An 18,965-nucleotide genomic window follows, 5' to 3' on the forward strand; every position below is an offset into this window, starting at 1 on the left:
ACATCTCGGTGACGCTCTGTTTCTATATATGATCAAATAGACCAGTTTTTAGATCTTCTGCAGACGCGCGATAAATCAATCCATCCTTTAAAATAGGCTTCGAATGCGCTCAAGCACAGGTATTTAGTATCTAACACACTGAATATGGTGTTCGTTCAATTGGAATGACTGCATTAAATATTCATCGACTGACGCGTTCGTACGCGAAGATCATGATAAATGTGATTTTGAAGCGAAAATTAAACCGATTCTCTTACTATTAAGTTCAATATCTGTCTGTGATGCTATTTGCGGGGAATTATTTGAATAAATATTTGTAAACAAGCGTTTTGCGGTATAATTGAATACTCGTTTCTGTATCGCGCTATCCCAATATTCAGATGCTATCAGATATCTAGATCGTTAACTATGACAGGAATTTGAGAATGCAGTTTAGAATAGTTGCCTCTCCCGCATAGCTTAGTGCATAGAAGCTTAATTATAATCAGACTAAGTGAGGTGGTTTAAAGCAAAGGAGACGAGAGGGGTAAATAATAGTTAATTATAATATATATCTTAGTTTATAGAACTAAAATTGTTCTAATGTTCGCATGTGCGGTCTAGGCCGATGAGATTGTATTTTGCAATTATGCGAAGGAAATGTTGGAATTGTGTGTCTGTCATGATGCGACTAATGTTAAGCTGTGAAATGACATTCGATAGCTGAGGGCGGTGCGCGGCTCCGCTTTGTGCAAATACTAGCTTCGTGCTTGCGCCTGTAGCCATTGTATTATGGTTGTCGCTTACATTGTAATCAGTAACGACGTTTAATTTAATTTTTGAAATAAAAATTTTAATATAGAAATTCATATCTAGCAAGACGAATTGAGATTTAAATCTAGAATAAATGATGAAATTTTGTGTTGACTAAATCTACAAAAATATACAATAAATTTACATATCTAAAGTATTTTTAAAATTAATGGCGCACTTTTATGGTCGAAACGAATTTTAATAGTTTTACAATATTCTAATTCTATTCTACAACCCTATAACAAAGGTGCGCGTGTGCTGGGCGCGGCGTCACTTCCTCAGTTGATCGGCGCCCGCGGCGCACGCTGGTCGTGCTCCGTGTAATGAGTTCACCGCTCCCTTTATTACTATTAATTGCTTCTAAGATACATTTAATTCGCTGCAGTAAAATGCACTAATATATATAAAAAAAACATACCATTATAAATACGGTTAATTTGCTAAGCAATTGAATCTTGTTCTAGCTTTTATTGTTAGAATTTTAATGACAATAAGAACTATCTTGAACATAGATTATATCGGCCTAGAAGATTTCTCAGTATCAATTACTTGTTTAAAGTTGTCATGATATTGCATTTGAAGTTATCATGATTATACATTAATATTTCTACTGTGTAAATATATACCTCAGAAACAATATAAAAACGAAAAGCAAAACGTATAAACGCTGTAAAAATATAAAAAAGTAAAACTCGTTTATTATTTTAATTCAAATACTCTATGTTATTCTACGATGCTATGCCTTAAATTGTTACTTGTTTATAATAAAGATGTCTGTTAACAAATAGAAATTAAAAGTGATAAATTAATTGCAAAATTTAGAATTAACTATTTATCAAAACCAAAATTATAATAATAAAAATATGCTTACGCAAATTCATTGTGGTATTCTTATAGTTTATATGTATAAGGAATCGTATTTATAACGTGTGGATAGTTTTTTTTAACATTTTAACTAATGTGTTAAATTATTCACTCGAAATTGACATGCCAGTTGTTTTAAGTGTTTGTAAATGTCAATTTAAATAAAATATGTATTGAATTTGAATACGTTAATTATTAACAAACTAAATGAATATATGATATTATTAAAAATATACGGTTTGATTAAGTGATTTAAATGTTTAGCTACTGAAATGTCGACTTTTTATTCTTGAGCCAATTAGTCTTTAAGTTTGATACAGGTGTGTCTACAAGCGAATAGCACGGGCGATAGGCGATGGCGCGTCCAGAGAAAACTGACAAATAACCGGCTATTATCAGCCTTGAGCGACGTCAACTAACAATTTCCACTGATTCATATGATCAACCATGGCCCACGAGAAAATGTGGGAACATTTTCACCGACCAACACCCGCAATTTGATAAGAGGAATCATCGCTCCGGTTCTACGATTGAAAACGACAGTTTCCGCTAAGTGATGTGACTGGAACTAGTTGAGAAAACTCGATCGAATGAAAGTAGCCGTCCCCTTTTAGATAATGCCACGTTCCAGTCTTGTATTGCTGTTTATGTCACGTCATACTATCATTTTCGAATGTTTATTTATTGCCTGATATAATCTTGATAAGAATTTACAAATATAAACATTTAATGAGAAGATCAATCCGTGAAAGCATTTATTTATTTGCTTCACAGATGTGTTAATAAATTGACGCAAATATCAATGTATCTGAAATGTGAAATTGCCTTATTCGATATAAGATAGTAATAAGACTTAACTTAAACAATTCAGCATCTCCTTTGAAAAGACTTCAACGGGCTTGAATGTGCACTGAATAGATTTCAACGGGTATCGGTTTAAAAAGTAGATATATAATGCATAATATATATAATAAAACAATGTGAAATGACATAGTGAAATTATCTCTTAGTATATCGTCTGAAATCATTAAAATAATAGTTATGGTTTAATCTTTAAAACTAAATAATACAGTAAAAAAAAATATTACTTTTATGGTGTGAAGACGCAAACGCTTTAAAACACGTACATTATAAATGACGACGTAAAGTACACCTGGAGTTAGTCCAATTATGTACTTCCTAAATGGTCGTTTTGAGTGGCCATGTCAAAGGTGGTTTAAAACCTACGGTTCTCACGCATTTAATTCTCAGAATGTCGCAACACTACTATCACGCATAGATGCCTTAAAAAAGTAACTGTTAAAATTTTTCGCTTCATAAAACTGTTTTATAAACGTGCTAACTGTTTAACAAAACATTGTTCCTGACTGAGACATTATCGTATTGATAATAACACAATAATAATTATTATATAATTATATAAGTGGTATTTCTTTTTTAATATAATATTTTTTTGATCGTTAATGCTTAAAGCAAAAGTATTTTTATTCACTCGATGTGTCGTTGACCTCGTTCGGATAACATCTTCGCGGTTCCTTTGAGCATTTAATTTCTTAATCCTAATTGAATTTGTTTGTTTCGAGGTCGATTATGTGTTGCCGGCGGCTGACCGATTGTTTCGCTGACCCAGCGGTGAAACTAGCCCATAGAGTGTATCATTATCCGAATATTGTTTGCGTAAAGTAATAACGATGATTTTGATATTGAATTTAAATCAAATAAGGTGCTTATAATCAGAGTTTTATTTATACATTTTACTCGCTTGAAAGTTGGACTTGCATATAATTTTTTGTCTGTCCTCAGGACTTTTATTAATATTCGAATTTATTCAGGACTCTAAGAGTTCTGATGAAATCCGAGTGTTTTTAAAGTATGCACAAAAAGATTGATAAAGTGTGAACTCTTACTGTAACACTTATTATATCTCAAGATTCATTTCCTGAAACATTTCTATGTACACACATTTGGTTAATTCAATTTTATTATATAGGTACGATTACAAAAATGTAAGAAAGATCAAAATCTGTCCATCGTTCTTGAGTTGAGCGGTAACATATAAATAAACATACAAAGTTCTGGTCATTTTTATATATATATTTTATTGTTTTTTAATGACATTTATTGTAATTGCACATTTATTTTATGATACTTTTTTATGAATGAAGAAAGCTTTTTGTTCGCTACCTTTTCTTGTTGATGTCATCGCAATAACTATTTTAAAAGTTTCCTTTTTGTAAAGAATACGGCGATATTACGAAAATGTTATTACATTCGGTTTTAAAATGAACCTATAAAATTTTTGTTGTCTCGTTATATTTTATAACATTAAACAATATTGTTTATAATGTATTCAATGTATTAATTTTTTTTTGTAAAACAATGAATATAAAATTTACATACTTAAACGAAGCAAAAACTTTTGAACACAATCAAAATAAAATTCATACACTCGATTGTATAACATATTGTTTTGATTTATACAAACTTGCGTATAATCGGAATAAAAAAAATGTCTATTATAAATAGCGTGGTTCATGATATAATAATGAGTGTAAAAGAATGCGAAACCTGTCATTTTCAGGATTAAAATTATGTTTTGATTTTCGTTCAAATGGGTTCCGCCCATAATAAATAATTTGTATATATTCATGTAAATATTTACAAACAAACAAACATAATTGAATCCGTCTTAATACAGAATAGATTTTTTTTTTATATTCGCCGAGAGGGCAAATAACTCTACTCCACCTGATGGTAAGTGGTAGTAGAGTCCAAACGCGACGACGGCCAGTACAGCTCTCAAAACATGGATATTGTCAAATTCGGGCTTCTAAAAATGTGACCATTCACAATAGAAATACTAGATATTAATAATTTCATTATCCTTATGAGGTTTGTGTGGTTAATCTAATATTTCTGGTTAATGGAAAATAGTATTTATCATCATGCAAATATTAAAACTGTTTCATTATAACGTCAAATGTTTCTAGACTAGATGAGATGACAAGGAAAACTAGTGATCTTGTGTATAGATAAATTGCCTGTATCTTGAACAAATAATGCATCGCTCTGGGGCATCGTTAAACACATGTGAGTCACGTCGAATATACGAAGTATTAATGTTACTGCTGATATTTACGTTACGTTTAAATTTATTTCGATTGAACAGCTAAGTGACTTTCTTATCCAAATGTATTTAGAGTTATTTTCATATAAACATATACATACATATATTTCCATAATATATATGTAGTATATATTATGGAAATGCCCTTTTATGTCCTGAACAATATAAAAATATAATTCAGAAATAAGAACTTTTTCAAAATGTAAAATTATATTATATATTATATATATATAATTAATAAAAATGATACGAAGAAACAATCGGTATAAATGACAATGGAATTAAAATTTTTCGTGTCAATAGCTAAGAAACAAGGGCCGTGCTGGTGTCGTCACACCAGAGGAAGCGAAAGCGAATCAATCGGCTTCTCCGTGACCAAGGCTATTGTTAGGAAAGCGAAAATAGGACGGATGCGAAAAAATGAAGAATAGGCACCCGTCTTATACCTTTTATCTCTCTCCACCGTGACGTGACACGTCGGCGCGTGCCACTTCGCACATTACTAAGTCACGATCCCTGAGCGTGCTCCAATGTACGCCTATATAGTAGCTAAGTTTTGATCGTTTACAGTCGTATTGGATAAGTTAGAAGCGATTTTAAGGACATTATATAAAAATACTTTTTCTTAATTTTTAAATAAAAATAAATATAACATATAAATAAAAAAATGTATAACGAAATGCATTATTATAAAGTTCATGTTAGAACAGTATATAATTTTCGGAGTGTCAAAACATTCGGCATTTCTAAACTAGATTAAAAAGTGAATCATCGTGGCGTTATCACGCAAACCAGTCTGAAGTCTGAACGGAAGACCTTTCGGATAGCCTTTACTATTGCGCCACTGGAGCGGTGTATGGGCAGTTTTATTTATACCGGCTGTAGTGCGGGAGCGCTCACGACCCGGTAATTGATGCTCTGCAGCGCGTGCCGAGCCGTTATAAGTGCCTCGTCTGATTTGTTCCGTCTTTGCCCGATGTTCGCTTTGAGTATTTTATGGCGCCGTCAGTTTTTCCACTTTGCCCTATGATTTAAATGAATTTAATGTTCTATTTTGCAAAATTATATTTCGTACTTAATTTGCGATATATTATTGTTATTTTAATTACAGTTATATGCAATTGTAAGTTATATTCGTTTTAAACAAAAGTTAAAGATATTAAAAAGAAATTGACGATATTAATTTTTAGTTATTTTTAGATATACACATTTTTTTTGTAAATATGTATGTATTTAGATAAATGTGGAATAAACCTTTATCACATTGAAAGACCGCGCTTCATTATAACACTGATATACGACTGTTCGTTCTATTCAGCTTTTTTACGGTCGTGATGGAGCTAATAAGTATTACTACGGTCAATATATATTTTATTGGGCTGTGATTACGAAAAATAAAAAATATTAGAGTATCATTTGCTTTTTGTATAACTTCAAATTATACACTCGATATATTTTCTTTTATACTATATAAAAATATTCATATATCTACATATTATTTGTATGAAATAAGTTCCAAGGTATTGTTAGGCGTAACAATCAAACGCGATTTCATTTATAATAGCTATTTGATACCTTGAAAACGATTTGAAATGTTTCTTTCGTACAATAATAGACATTGAAGATTGTTTAACGATTAGAGATTCTGCAAAATTGACTTTAATTATACGTGAAATCGATGTCGCTAGCTCACTCAACAAACATATAATTACGAGAAAACAGGTGTGGTTCAATATATCTAATATGATAACTAGTAAGTATTAGATGGTAACAAATTCCACAATCACTTATCTGTCAGTCAACTTACGAGAACTGCTCCAGATATTAGATCATTAAATGCGTGAATGTTGTTTGTAGAGATCTACGAAACTCCGATATGAAATTATAAGATGTGGTAAGAAAGAAATTTATTTAATAGCACCAAGCTTGCGATATTAACGAAGTTAATATTATAAATGCGAACGTGTGTCACTTTCAACAATATTAACTTAATTCAATGATTTTATTTAATTTTTGTCCATTTACATATTAATAAAAGGAATACGTGATTTATTATGTTGATTTAAGGAAATATATTTGTATAATATATATAACATTTTTAACTACTAGATTTAGTTTGTGATTTTGTAAGTAATTTAAATTACAAGTTTTATTTACAAAATAAAAAATAAAATAGAAATGTTTTACAGTTAATGGAAACTACCATTTGAGATAAGAGTGATGTATTTAACGAAGGTAAAAGGTTAACTTAGTAAGAGTTACTTGATGGTATAACAACCACGTTAAAAGCTGCCAAATAGAACATACCGTGTCAATCCTCAAAGCCCGCGACTTTCGCGTAAATGGAGGTAAAAGTAAAGCGCTATTTTAGTAAATTGTGTCAAGCAATTCAATAAAAAGGAACATCTACTTATTGTAACCACTTTACGCGTGAGTGCTTCGTGATTTAAGACATTTCTATTTCTGTTTCACCTCGCTTTGAGTATTACTTTTGAATAGGCCTTTTTAGGTAATTTACTAATATATTTTTTGAATTTATTGGTAATGATTTTGTTCGAATTAAATTATATGAAATAAAACGAAGAACGAAAAATTTGACAGAATTAGTGATGATAGTATCATTGAGAAAAGGTTACCACATAAGACAGGCAAACATGATCCAAGTTCGGTATTCTATTGAACTGCTTACTTTTTTATTTAAGATTAAAATTAGTATTATATTTAATTTAACTATTTATAATATATAAACCAAAAAAGATTCTACTTATACAACCCAAGATGTTATTTCCCTTATGTTTGTAATTTCACTGGCTAACATACCCTTCCAACTATACGGGAACATGTTTTGGTATTTAGTGGTAAAAGGAATGAGTATCAATATTTTATTTCATAAATTTAGAAAATTTCGATAATAATTTCAAACCTAAATTGCTTTAAATATTCAATAAAATCGCTACGATTTTTTTCCGAATCACGAAAAATATATTTGTAGCAATATTAAAATATTTTCGTTAATAAAAGGTAAATGTTTTACCTTTTATTCGTGTCCGTTTTCTATTTAATATAATTTCATATTAAAATTTTTCGTGTTATACATATAATATATTTAAACATTATATTGTTGGTAAAATTTTAAACTTGGCTTATGGTAAGGTGTCTACGACGGCACTAAACCAGTTCATAATGTTTTCTCGGAGTGTGCCGATGTCTGCATCATTAGGTCTGCATATTATAACCTTCTTTTATCTATGTATTTGCATATCCACATATTTTATAGTACTGGACGCGTTTTGACGCCTCCAATGACTTTATAAGGGATCGCGGCAGGTTTACTTTAGTGTTAACGATAAGGAATTGCGGTAGGATTATTTTAATTAATTCGAAGGAAAATAAATGTTGTTGAATATACGTATGTGGCGGCGAACCGTTATGTTTTTTACTTTATTACTATAGATTTCTGTAATGAAAATTTATTTGTTTTCTTACGGATACAATAACGATTTTACACTGTAATAAATGCACCAGATAACTATAATTGAATACTCGTTGCGTAATGTTTCCCGGTAGTATAAGCATCGCTTATCGAATTTGAAATATATTCAAGCATGACGTAAGAGCCTATTATTTAAATATTTGCTGAGTATAATTGTTTTGTTTTATAAAGTGATTTAGAAATTGAATTTTGTTAATGCATAATACGTAGTTTGATCTAATAGATTAAATAGAAAAATGTAGCCAATTTTATTTAATAATGTTACACATGATATAAATTTACAAACATGAAATTATCATTAAGTACCCTAAAAGTAAGCCATTTAAATAAACATTGAAATTTATAATAAAGTACGTAATATTAATGGAATTGCTATGTAAAACACCTTGTAAATTTCAGTTAGCTTAACGAGCGTCTGGTCATAAATAAGCCTACGAGATTTCCTCTTCGAGTGATATACGCTAATTAAATATAATAAACAAAGACGGGTAAAGGAGAGTGGATAAACATAGTAGGTGGTGAAGCGAAACCTCGCGGTATTCGATTGTGAGCAACCGCAGATACTGTAGATCTGCGGATCCGTCGCTTTCGATATATCAGAGGAAAGTGGGCTAGTCCACAATGTTGTTTGATAAGGCTGGTCGCGTGCTACGACGCCTTTATAGAAAAGTGAAACGGGTACTGTTAGATACCTATCTCTTTTTTATTATATATTGCGATTGTGCTGTTGCGACATTAAATACTTAAGTTTTAACGACTCGTATAATAAATTGCATTTGCTCCTCGTGATTACAACAGCAAAATATTTTAAATTGTTTTTCATACAAGATAGTATATTTGAACGTAGAATTTTATGTCACAATTAAAATAAAACAGTCAACTGTAATAACTATTAAATAAAAACTAATAACTTCTTATTCCAGAATAGTGGTATAAAGATGTTGACATACGCTGCTAGTCATATCGAATGGAGGCTTATCTTAAATCCTTTAAAATAAGCAACGTTTATGGAATTGTATATATTGGAATTTACAAGAACAAATACTGTATTTACTTAGTTCATCGCTGAAAGTAATAAACTATTTGTTTTATTGGTGGTGTAGGAGTATATACAAGTTACAATGTACGATGTTCGTGACACGTTATTTTCTCGTCTATTTATTGCATATACATATAAATTAGAATCTTCGAATACATTACTTAGGACTGTCTTATGCTAGATATGTTTATGACGACACATTTTGCAAATAGTCTCACCGGTTGCGACGTAAATATGCGTTATTAAAGATAATTATCACAAGTTACTGATGTGTTTGTTTTAACTTACGATTAAAAGATGGTATCTTTTATGATGGTATGTTATATCGAATAAGAATTACTTTATATAATAATTTTAATTTCGATAAAAAAATGTGTAAGTAGTATTTTCTATACAAAAATTTTACTTTAAAAAAAATTAGCACTTAATTTTATGTCTAACTTTATATCAATGTGTATTGATAAAAATAAATAAAAACGTACAAATTAAAAAAAAAATAGACTTTAAGCAAAGAATGTCATCATTTAATTTTAAAACCTGCGTATTGAGTTAGGCTATAAATATGTACAAAGTGTTTTAAATAGAATTGTCATAGAATGTGTTAATTACGTGCCGTTGGTTTCCTAATAATTTAAATAAAACTCTTAGCTTCATTTAATGTCTATTTTAATATCTTATAATAGCGGTGCAACCTTGTTACATAGTTCATTTTAAGTAACCATTATTGGTTAATCTCAATATATAGTTAATTTTAATGATAAATTTATTAGATGATAGAGTCATAATGTATATAATGTACTTAATAAAATTATCCGCCTATTTTTTGTTCTTTTTTATACTTAGTATAATGAGCACCTTGATACAATATGTAGTGAATAATGTTATTGCATAATATACATTTACAAAATCGAAATCGTTTTGCCTTCCAATCAAAAATGTACCTATCTGTAAGGAGAATTTTCCTTTTATTTTAGTTTTTTTTTATTTGAATCAATATGCCTCAGTCGGAGAACTTATGAACTTGAACTAATAAGAGTGTTAGTTCTTATAATTAACTATTACCATTTTGAAAAATATTTGCAGATTGTATTAATAACTTAACTAATATTTAATATGTTGTTAAGCTTTCCATCAATTCAATTTTAATCTTTCACGATTTATCATTTTACTTATTATTTAAACATTTAAACCATTCATTCAATGGTACCAGTCAGTTTATGACAGGTGCAATTTTATAGTAACGTTACGCATAAAAGTTAAAAGACGAAATGTTCGCTTTTAAATGTTTGTTTTTAAAGGAAGGAGTCGAAAATATCCAGTTGATATAACACAAATTCGCACAATGATATATACTGAATATTGCAGATTTTTACTCTCTCATCAATCAATTATTATTAATTTTTTCTTATGTAATTATTTACAATATTACAAATGCAGAAGAAAACTTCTAAGATAACCCGAGCTCCCTAGTAATCTTGAGACATATATCCCAATTTGTAAGAAGGCTTACTGTACTTCATTATGCTATGAATAATTTTTCTTAAATAATAAAAGATTTTTCTTTAAATAAATGTTTGTTTTTCTGATTGCAACAAAATAATAATTATTAAGTTTAAGAAAGCATGAAACGTTTCTATTTGTCAGTTTTTTTTTCTTTTATTCGGTTTTTATCTCTAGTAATATAATAATTATATGCGACAATATAGACTTAAATTTACTATTGCATTTTTTCTAAGACAATTTGTGTTTAAATCGAACTATTTGATGTTATTTTTATTTCAATAAGTAGTTTAAAAAGTTTAAATGTAATATAGATAATAGAAAATATATAATCATAAGTTGATATATATCTTTTACAGTGCAATGTAAAAGTTGCTCTTGAATAACTCGCGTTTACTTCTATAGCGTGACTGGACTTCATTATACGGCGTGTGTCAAAATTATACTCGACATCAATATAATGAGGAATTTAAATTGTATGTAATGTAAAGAAATATTTATTTTTTTTGCATACGTTGTAGTGTAATTTAGATATAATTTAGTTATCGACATTGAAGCAAGGACGAGTGGACTACGATATAAAGGCGTATTAATCTTGTTTCAATTATGTCGATTCCACACTATTGTAAAATATTTTTTAATCGTAATCGTTATAGTAGGGTTTTGTACAAGCTCATTTAGGTAGGGTACCTACCAGTACACATCAGATAATCTACCCCAAAACAACAGCACTTATTATTGTTGGGTTCCGGTTTTACGCTGAAATACGTTTAAAAGATTTGAAGAATCAAACCATTACGCTATGCGGTTTAGTAGGTAGCAAGTCTCAGAATATCTTTTGACACATGCAGACCTCATAAATATTGACTTCAACGTAGATAGACTATTTTAAAGAAAAAAAAACAGTGGTACTTGCTCAGATTCATACACGAGACTATCAAATAAGATCTCTCTGTTCTTTTCAATCAGCTTTCTCGATACTAATTAGGTTTAGCCTATCAGTAGAAGGCTGTTGATTTCAAAGTGATCCAAATACATAATGAATGTGAGCGTATTAATCGAATGTCTGCATTCTCAAACTACTTTTTCATTTGGTTTTACTATCAACTTCTAAGTAATTCCGTAGTATTTCTCAGAAGAAACATCTGGTCGGATTCGGGCTCGTCCTGCTTGCACGATGTCTTCCTATTTTGGATCTTAGTTAAGGTGTTTTATAGACGAGTGAGAATGTTGTATAAAATTATCTGAATTTGCATAGATTTAAGGCGTAAAATCGTCGGAATACCGGAGGAAATTTCTAAGCGACGGTCATTTGCTAAACTACATCGGAATATGTTATGCGTGAGCAGTTACATGAACAGTCTCGAGCGATATTAGTACATGGAGGCTTTGTGTTCCTGGATGTGGTTTACTGGACCAGTTTAGATTATAAATAATTATTAAGTTTTTCATAACAACCAATTTAAATTTAAGCTGAAATATAATGTTATATTGTCATCTATCAATTTACTTCTAAAAATGACTTTTGTTATATTACCGATGTTTATAAATAATTCTGTTTTTCGGCAGAGTAGAAAAGGCCACCACACAATACGGATTAATGCATATATTGTAATAGCCAACTAAGTGATTTTTTGTTAAGAACATCCATTAATTTAGACCATTTAAGAGCCTCAATAACTATTATAGTGGTGGGGAACCAATTGACCACCAAAAGCATAGACGTCAGACAGGTCATTAAAATTAATATTACACTTTTTTTTTAATTTTAATGGCCTACCTGAATTTCCTTCTACCTCTTCTAGTCGGTTGATAAGAACACCATGGCATGTTCTCAAGTATTACTCGATGCTAGCCTCAGTAGCCGTCTAATCGCCCCAGGTCAAACCGTGTAGGAGCCGAGACCACCGCGTTTATTATAATAAGCCATTATAAAGTTTAGCCATCGCCCTTTATGCGGCTCACATTGCATTAGCGGAATTAATTTTATCTTATAAGCTGAACACGCTTACTGGTAATTATTTCATTGGCGAATACATGCATGAAAACTCTATCTAACTCTATGGCTAAAAAGAATAGTAAAAATAATTTTATTTATTGAATGAATATTAATGATAATGTCTGTAAAGATAAGTTTTTGATAAAATACGATTGTAAGAGTAATGATTTCTTGTCAAATAATAATTGCCATTTGCAAGTCCTCTGGGACTGACATGGTCCTTCCATCGTCATGTGTGTAGACACATGCTATGATCTATATCAATAAATACTAATATTTTATATGCAAAGTCACTCTGTTTCGTTGTTCCGTTTTATCGGCTAAGTCATTAAGCTAATTAGGTTTATTTTTCGAGCATAAAGTATTAATTTAACAGGTCACACCCAAAAACAATAAAGAAATATATTAATTCACTGTCATATTGAATTTTATTGTTAAGAAATATAGAAAATACTCAAACTCAATACTATATATGATGTTGTATCATTGCCCCACGAATGTATTATTATATAGATTTTTTGAATTAAAGCTTACGATATTGTATGCTTAACTCTATAATGCAGTATGTAATGTATGTAACAGATAACTTACCTATTAGCGCTTGGATGTGGAAACCGGGGATAATCTCATTTGCGGTAGACAGTTTGGCGGCGTTTTTTGTACTCTAAAAAAACCAAAAAAATATATTAAAAAGATTCATTCTAAAGTTAAACAATGGTTACTACAAAAAAAAAATAGTTTTAATATAATATAATTAAATTTATATAATTATTTTTTTAACTCTACGAATTTTATAATTAACATTATAATTTTTGTTATAAAATTAATCTCAACTAGAATGCAGTGTTTCTTAACCGTTTCATAGACGCCCAATATTTCAAACCGTTGCGACATTGTATCCGATGACAATTATTCTATGATAACATTGCAAAATTACCACTGAATTAGTCGCATCGTGATCCGTGGCCACAGTTCCGATTCTAGAAATCGACTTTTGAAATTAATTGCGTGATCTTTGAACTATTGCCAAATGTTAACAAACCCTGCATTATCGTTGGATTAATATATTCAACATTCATGTATTCAGCAAAAAAAAAATGCTATATGCTGATATAAATACATTTTATATATTTGAACAAAATTTGAAGCAACATTATCTTAGTTCTTCCATAACACACGCATACAGTTGATAAATAGGCAAATTTATGTTATATAATTTTCAAACAGAGAGTGTTTCTTTGTATTTGTCCATTTATTCATCTAGTACATACGTTTGTTTGTTATGATTTGAAAAAATATTTTTGTTTAGATAGTAAAATTATTAAGATAGGTTTAGACTCAATAACATCATACTACAAGCCACGCTTGCGAAGGAATAATGTTTAATGCTGGTAAAGCCACGCGGAGAAGCTAGTACGAGTATATGGATGAAGTTAATGTGAGAAATATTTGTGGGAATATAAAGTGTTGCTGATTAAACTGTTTTTTATCAGTTTTCTAACTAAAACTATTTTGGCTTTGTACAAGCCCGTACAAAGTAGTGGGTAGGTTCCACCCACTTATTGCATATTTTAAGCAGGAACAATTTGATTTTATGCGTCCTGGTTTTAAAGCTGAGCCAGCGTAGTTAATTAGGTACAACGGGCATACCATCTTAGTTTCCATGGGTGATAACGGATGGCGATGTAAGAAATGGTTAATATTTCTCACAGCACCAACATCTATAGGCGGTGGTGATTACTTACCGTGTATTGTATTTGGTGGCCTATTTGCCCGCCTGCCTTCCTTTACTTCAAATAAGTTTACGGGTTCTGGTTAAGGCACGTTAAGTTCATTAACGATTTTATAAGAAGTTTGTAAATTTTAGCTTCCTGTAAAGTCATAATTCTGTCAAGTTGTTTTAGAGGTGCTTTAATGGTTTTTTTTTATTACCAGTAAACTTTATTAACTCGCAAATAAGGCAGACACATTGCGAAATGATTAAGGACAAATCGTGTGTTGTTTCGTAAAATCGTAAAACTGAAAACGATTAAGGGCCCTTAAATAAAATTAAAATAAATTCATTGTAGGTATTAAAATTTTCAAGTAGGTCATTACAGTAACTTTTATTTTTATTTAAACATTATTTTCGAGTTTAGTATAATTATAAATTAGGCTAAATTAGCTTTTAAGTTAATGTATTCGTTATTATTATAATTTCGATAAAATGCAAGAAATGTTTAACATTACTTATTGTACCAATATGCCTATGAAATAAGTTGACTTCCTGGTACTGGATATAACAAACCTAATTAGAATAAAAAATATGCCCAAAATTATAAAATCCTGTGGTTCAGATTGCACAGAGACGAGATTTTATCATCTAATAGAACATAATATTTTCTACAGTCGTTGATGCAGTCTCAGATTAAAATTATGAAGATGTAAATTTTTTTTATAAGCCGAGATGGCCCAATGGTAAAAACGCGTGAATCTTAACCGATGATCGGGCAAGCACCACTGAAGTTTCATGTGCTTAATTTGTGGTTATAATTCATCTCGTGCTTGACGGTGAAGGAAAACATCGTGAGGAAACCTGCATGTGTCTAATTTCACTGAAATTCTGCCACATGTGTATTCCACCAACCCGCATTGGAGCAGCGTGGTGGAATAAGCTATTTGTATAATTAACGTCATTCCAATTTAATATAATAATGACAATCACTGAACAAATAAAAACAAAACGCTTTGAAATATACAGTAATAAATATATGCCTCCGAATAGCTGGATCGCTAACAAATCGCTTTAATTCCATACAATGTCTGCCTTTCATAACAAATGATGATACTCTTGCCTAACAAGATAGATTTTTTTAAATAACATGTGCTTGAATTAATCCCATTCACGTTTTCGAAAACAAAGGCTTAAACAATTTGCGGGATCGAGTACGGCTTTTGATAAAATACGAACGCGTTACAGATTACGGGTTTAGTCAACTTATCGAGTGTTAAAAAAATATAAGTTATTCATATAAAATTTAAACCAGAAAGTTTTGTTACATGTCTTATTTATAGCTTTAATTTTAAAGTCGAGATTTATTGAGCATTTATATTACGATATTAAGAATATATTTTTTGTTATTCGTTTCAAAAAGCAGTGTGTCTCATACGTTACATATTGTATACAATAGGCGATGATTCTGATACAAAGCAATGGGAGCCGCGATTATTAATCGTCATTGAAGATTGATGTGACATTCGGATGTGTAATATACCTTTATTGATGTAGGTTAAGGTTTCACAATGATGCAAGACACCGATCCTGGTACAATGCCGCGTTACCGTAACACCTAAAAATAACTAAGGCAATCGATAATACTGTTACGGTAATATTTTCTGGTTACGAACTATTTTTTAATGTTCGAAATTTAAAAATCATTGAGCAACAATTTTTTTTGAGTATGTTAAGACATCAAATTACGTATCATCATAAGCATGGCCGTTAAAAAAAACGAGTGCTCGTTTAAACAAAATGTTATAGTTCTATACGGACAGTAGACGATATAGCCTACAATTATGATGATATGGGACGGTCGAAATATATATTTTTTAATATATTACGAGCCTTATTCTCAATGCCGTAGAAGGAAGTCTATTGGACGATCGGTGGACGATCGACTAACGAAATATGGTTGGTATAACAATAATTAAGTACCCATCTTGTTTAGTAATTTTTTGTTGGTTATTTTGCCGCAGTTATTTTATTTCTTGTCGAATTATGAGGATCTGTTCTAGCTTTTATGACTTCGGTCAGAGAATTAAATAATAAATTATAAACATTTATCCTAGTTTATAATAACGTTTAAAAATAAAGAATGTTTAAAAAATATTCTTACATTAATACATAATTTATTAAATATAGTTTATACAAAACACATGTTAACATATGTGTAATTTATAAAATATATTCCTAATTGGATTCTGGTGTAGTATTAGATGGAAGTTTATTTATATTTAAGTATGTAAATGATATTATCTCATTTGTACTTGCACATATTTTAAACAAATATTATTTTTCAATATACCCTCCGGCCATAATTATGTTATAAGTGTTACACGGAGAGAAGTAAAAGTAATCTCTAGATAAAAAAAATAACAGCCAAATGTAAAAGTCACTAAAATGTATATCATCCGAGGTAATTGCAGAAACCCCGGTAACATTTACGATCAACGAAATGAGGAGAAGGGTCCTTTTAGTGATTTTGGCTTTTTGACTTTTTACAACATTCGAAAGCAGCTTCTTATGCAATCGAACACGCAAATTTATGAAGGAGGCTTTAATTGTAACATCGATACAGTGACGGATGTTAATAAAATTACGCTTACGAAAATATCTCTTGAATCGTATAAAATTCGATCCAAGTTTTACTTTTATTATACCGTATCAAACCAACGTCTTAAGAATAAATTAGTTTGACAGAAGTAATTTGAATCTTTGGAAAATTACTCGGCATCATCGCATTTCATGGAAACAGTCGGACGTATTCGAGTCGTTTTTTCCGTATATGTCATATAAGGATGTTTATAGTGACTCGCCTCGACGTTACGAAGATAATTTTTCAACTATTTACATTAAGGCTAAGTGTAGGGCTAACACAAAACATAGACTGACACTTTTTTTTTAAACTAGTCTTTAGTTCCTTTGCAATAAGATTTAAAATCTAATATTCAAAAAGAAAGTTGAGGCAGTTTTGCGTTTTATGTTGTAATGCTATCTGTATTGTTAAACGTTTCGAGAAATTTAATAGACCAAAGAAATATTATGTAAATATGATATTAAGCTATATTAATTTATTCCATCAAATCGATTTATATAGTTTTTGATATATAAAGCTTCTTGACCTGGTAAAGGTTGCTATATTTCACTTAAATGTGAGCATGAAGATAAGCTAGTACGGTAAATTTATTTATATTAAATACAAATCGAAACACGCATTATTGGCCTTAAATAAATGTACACTTTATGTATAAAGCCTTATTAAGGTATTGAAACGTACAAAGTTACATCAACAAAAAGCCAGTTAGCTTGTTTTTGTTGCTTTTTACTGTCATTTATATATGTTTATATTTTGATATAATAAGAAGGCAGATAAACAATGGTTAATACGTTGCCGGCAAGTGAATAGCAACTTACGGATTCCTTTGGATAAAATATTATACCAAAATATCTTTGAAAATTTGCTGGCGACTGTGCAACATGCAATTCACTTTTCTTACCGTAACAGCAAAGTAACAGCTTGTAAATGTTCACGTTGCTCCGTTATGGGTTAGTGGATACCCACGTGGCAGATTTTCATTTGACACATGAAGGCTACCTCACTATGACTTCTATCATCGCTGATACGATTTTCAAAAGTAGCTTGCCTGGATTTAAACCCGCAATCTTTGATTAAAATTTATACGTTCCAACTCAGATGCCGAGTGGCTATTCCAGCTCAAACTATTTCTTTTTATATAAATAACATATTGCTGTAATAAGCAGGATAATATAATAAAACAAAGTTTCCGCATTTAACTCCAAAGAAACCCAAATAATAAAGTACGATACAGATAATTAACTGTAATTTCATACAAACATTACTAAGTTTTATTTTCTACTGACCTCAGTTTTATCTCTTGTTAAATGTAGGAAATAAAACATATAAGTAATTGCTTAGACCTAAGTTTCGTGACCACTTAATTTTGCCTCATTGGACGTGTCATTAATGAGAACAGTGGTAACCGTTAATAAGGTATAATATACGTCTTCTTTGAAGTTAATGTTTTTAAATTAAGATGTTCATGATTACGTTTACTTATGGTTATATGAGATTATACCATAGACTAGTTTCCGCTCGCGGCTTTACCCGCGTGTATGGGAGAGAACAAGTGCTACATGACCCTATGACATTTCTATAAAATCACTATTCGTTTTATAAATAAGTCTCAATCAAAATGAAACAATAGTACTGAATATATTATTAGTACATTATAATACAGATTACGTTATCTGTCAGAGTATTCGTTTTGAGGTAAAATTTAAGTTTGGTTATGTAATAAAATTACCATCGCTTGCATCGCTTGCCACTTATCTTGAGAACTAAGATGTTACGTCCCTTGTGCCTGTAATGAC

The 18,965-nt window shown here is 30.3% G+C and overlaps 1 protein-coding gene across 3 annotated transcripts in view; it reads right to left on the reverse strand.

The window, feature by feature from the left end:
- Positions 1-18,965, reverse strand: part of LOC126771964 (transcription factor hamlet-like) — an 87,256-nt gene that overhangs the window by 34,782 nt on the left and 33,509 nt on the right. For 2 of the 3 annotated variants that reach the window (XM_050492160.1, XM_050492159.1), the window contains exon 2: positions 13,406-13,478. The gene's annotated coding sequence lies outside the window, so the exon portion shown is untranslated. Of the gene's footprint in view, positions 1-13,405; positions 13,479-14,559; positions 14,564-18,965 lie in introns of those variants that run through there. The other variant, XM_050492161.1, reaches the window with a different exon arrangement.

Source organism: Nymphalis io, chromosome 11, assembly GCF_905147045.1.
Source record: "Nymphalis io chromosome 11, ilAglIoxx1.1, whole genome shotgun sequence".
Taxonomy (NCBI): domain Eukaryota; kingdom Metazoa; phylum Arthropoda; class Insecta; order Lepidoptera; family Nymphalidae; genus Nymphalis; species Nymphalis io.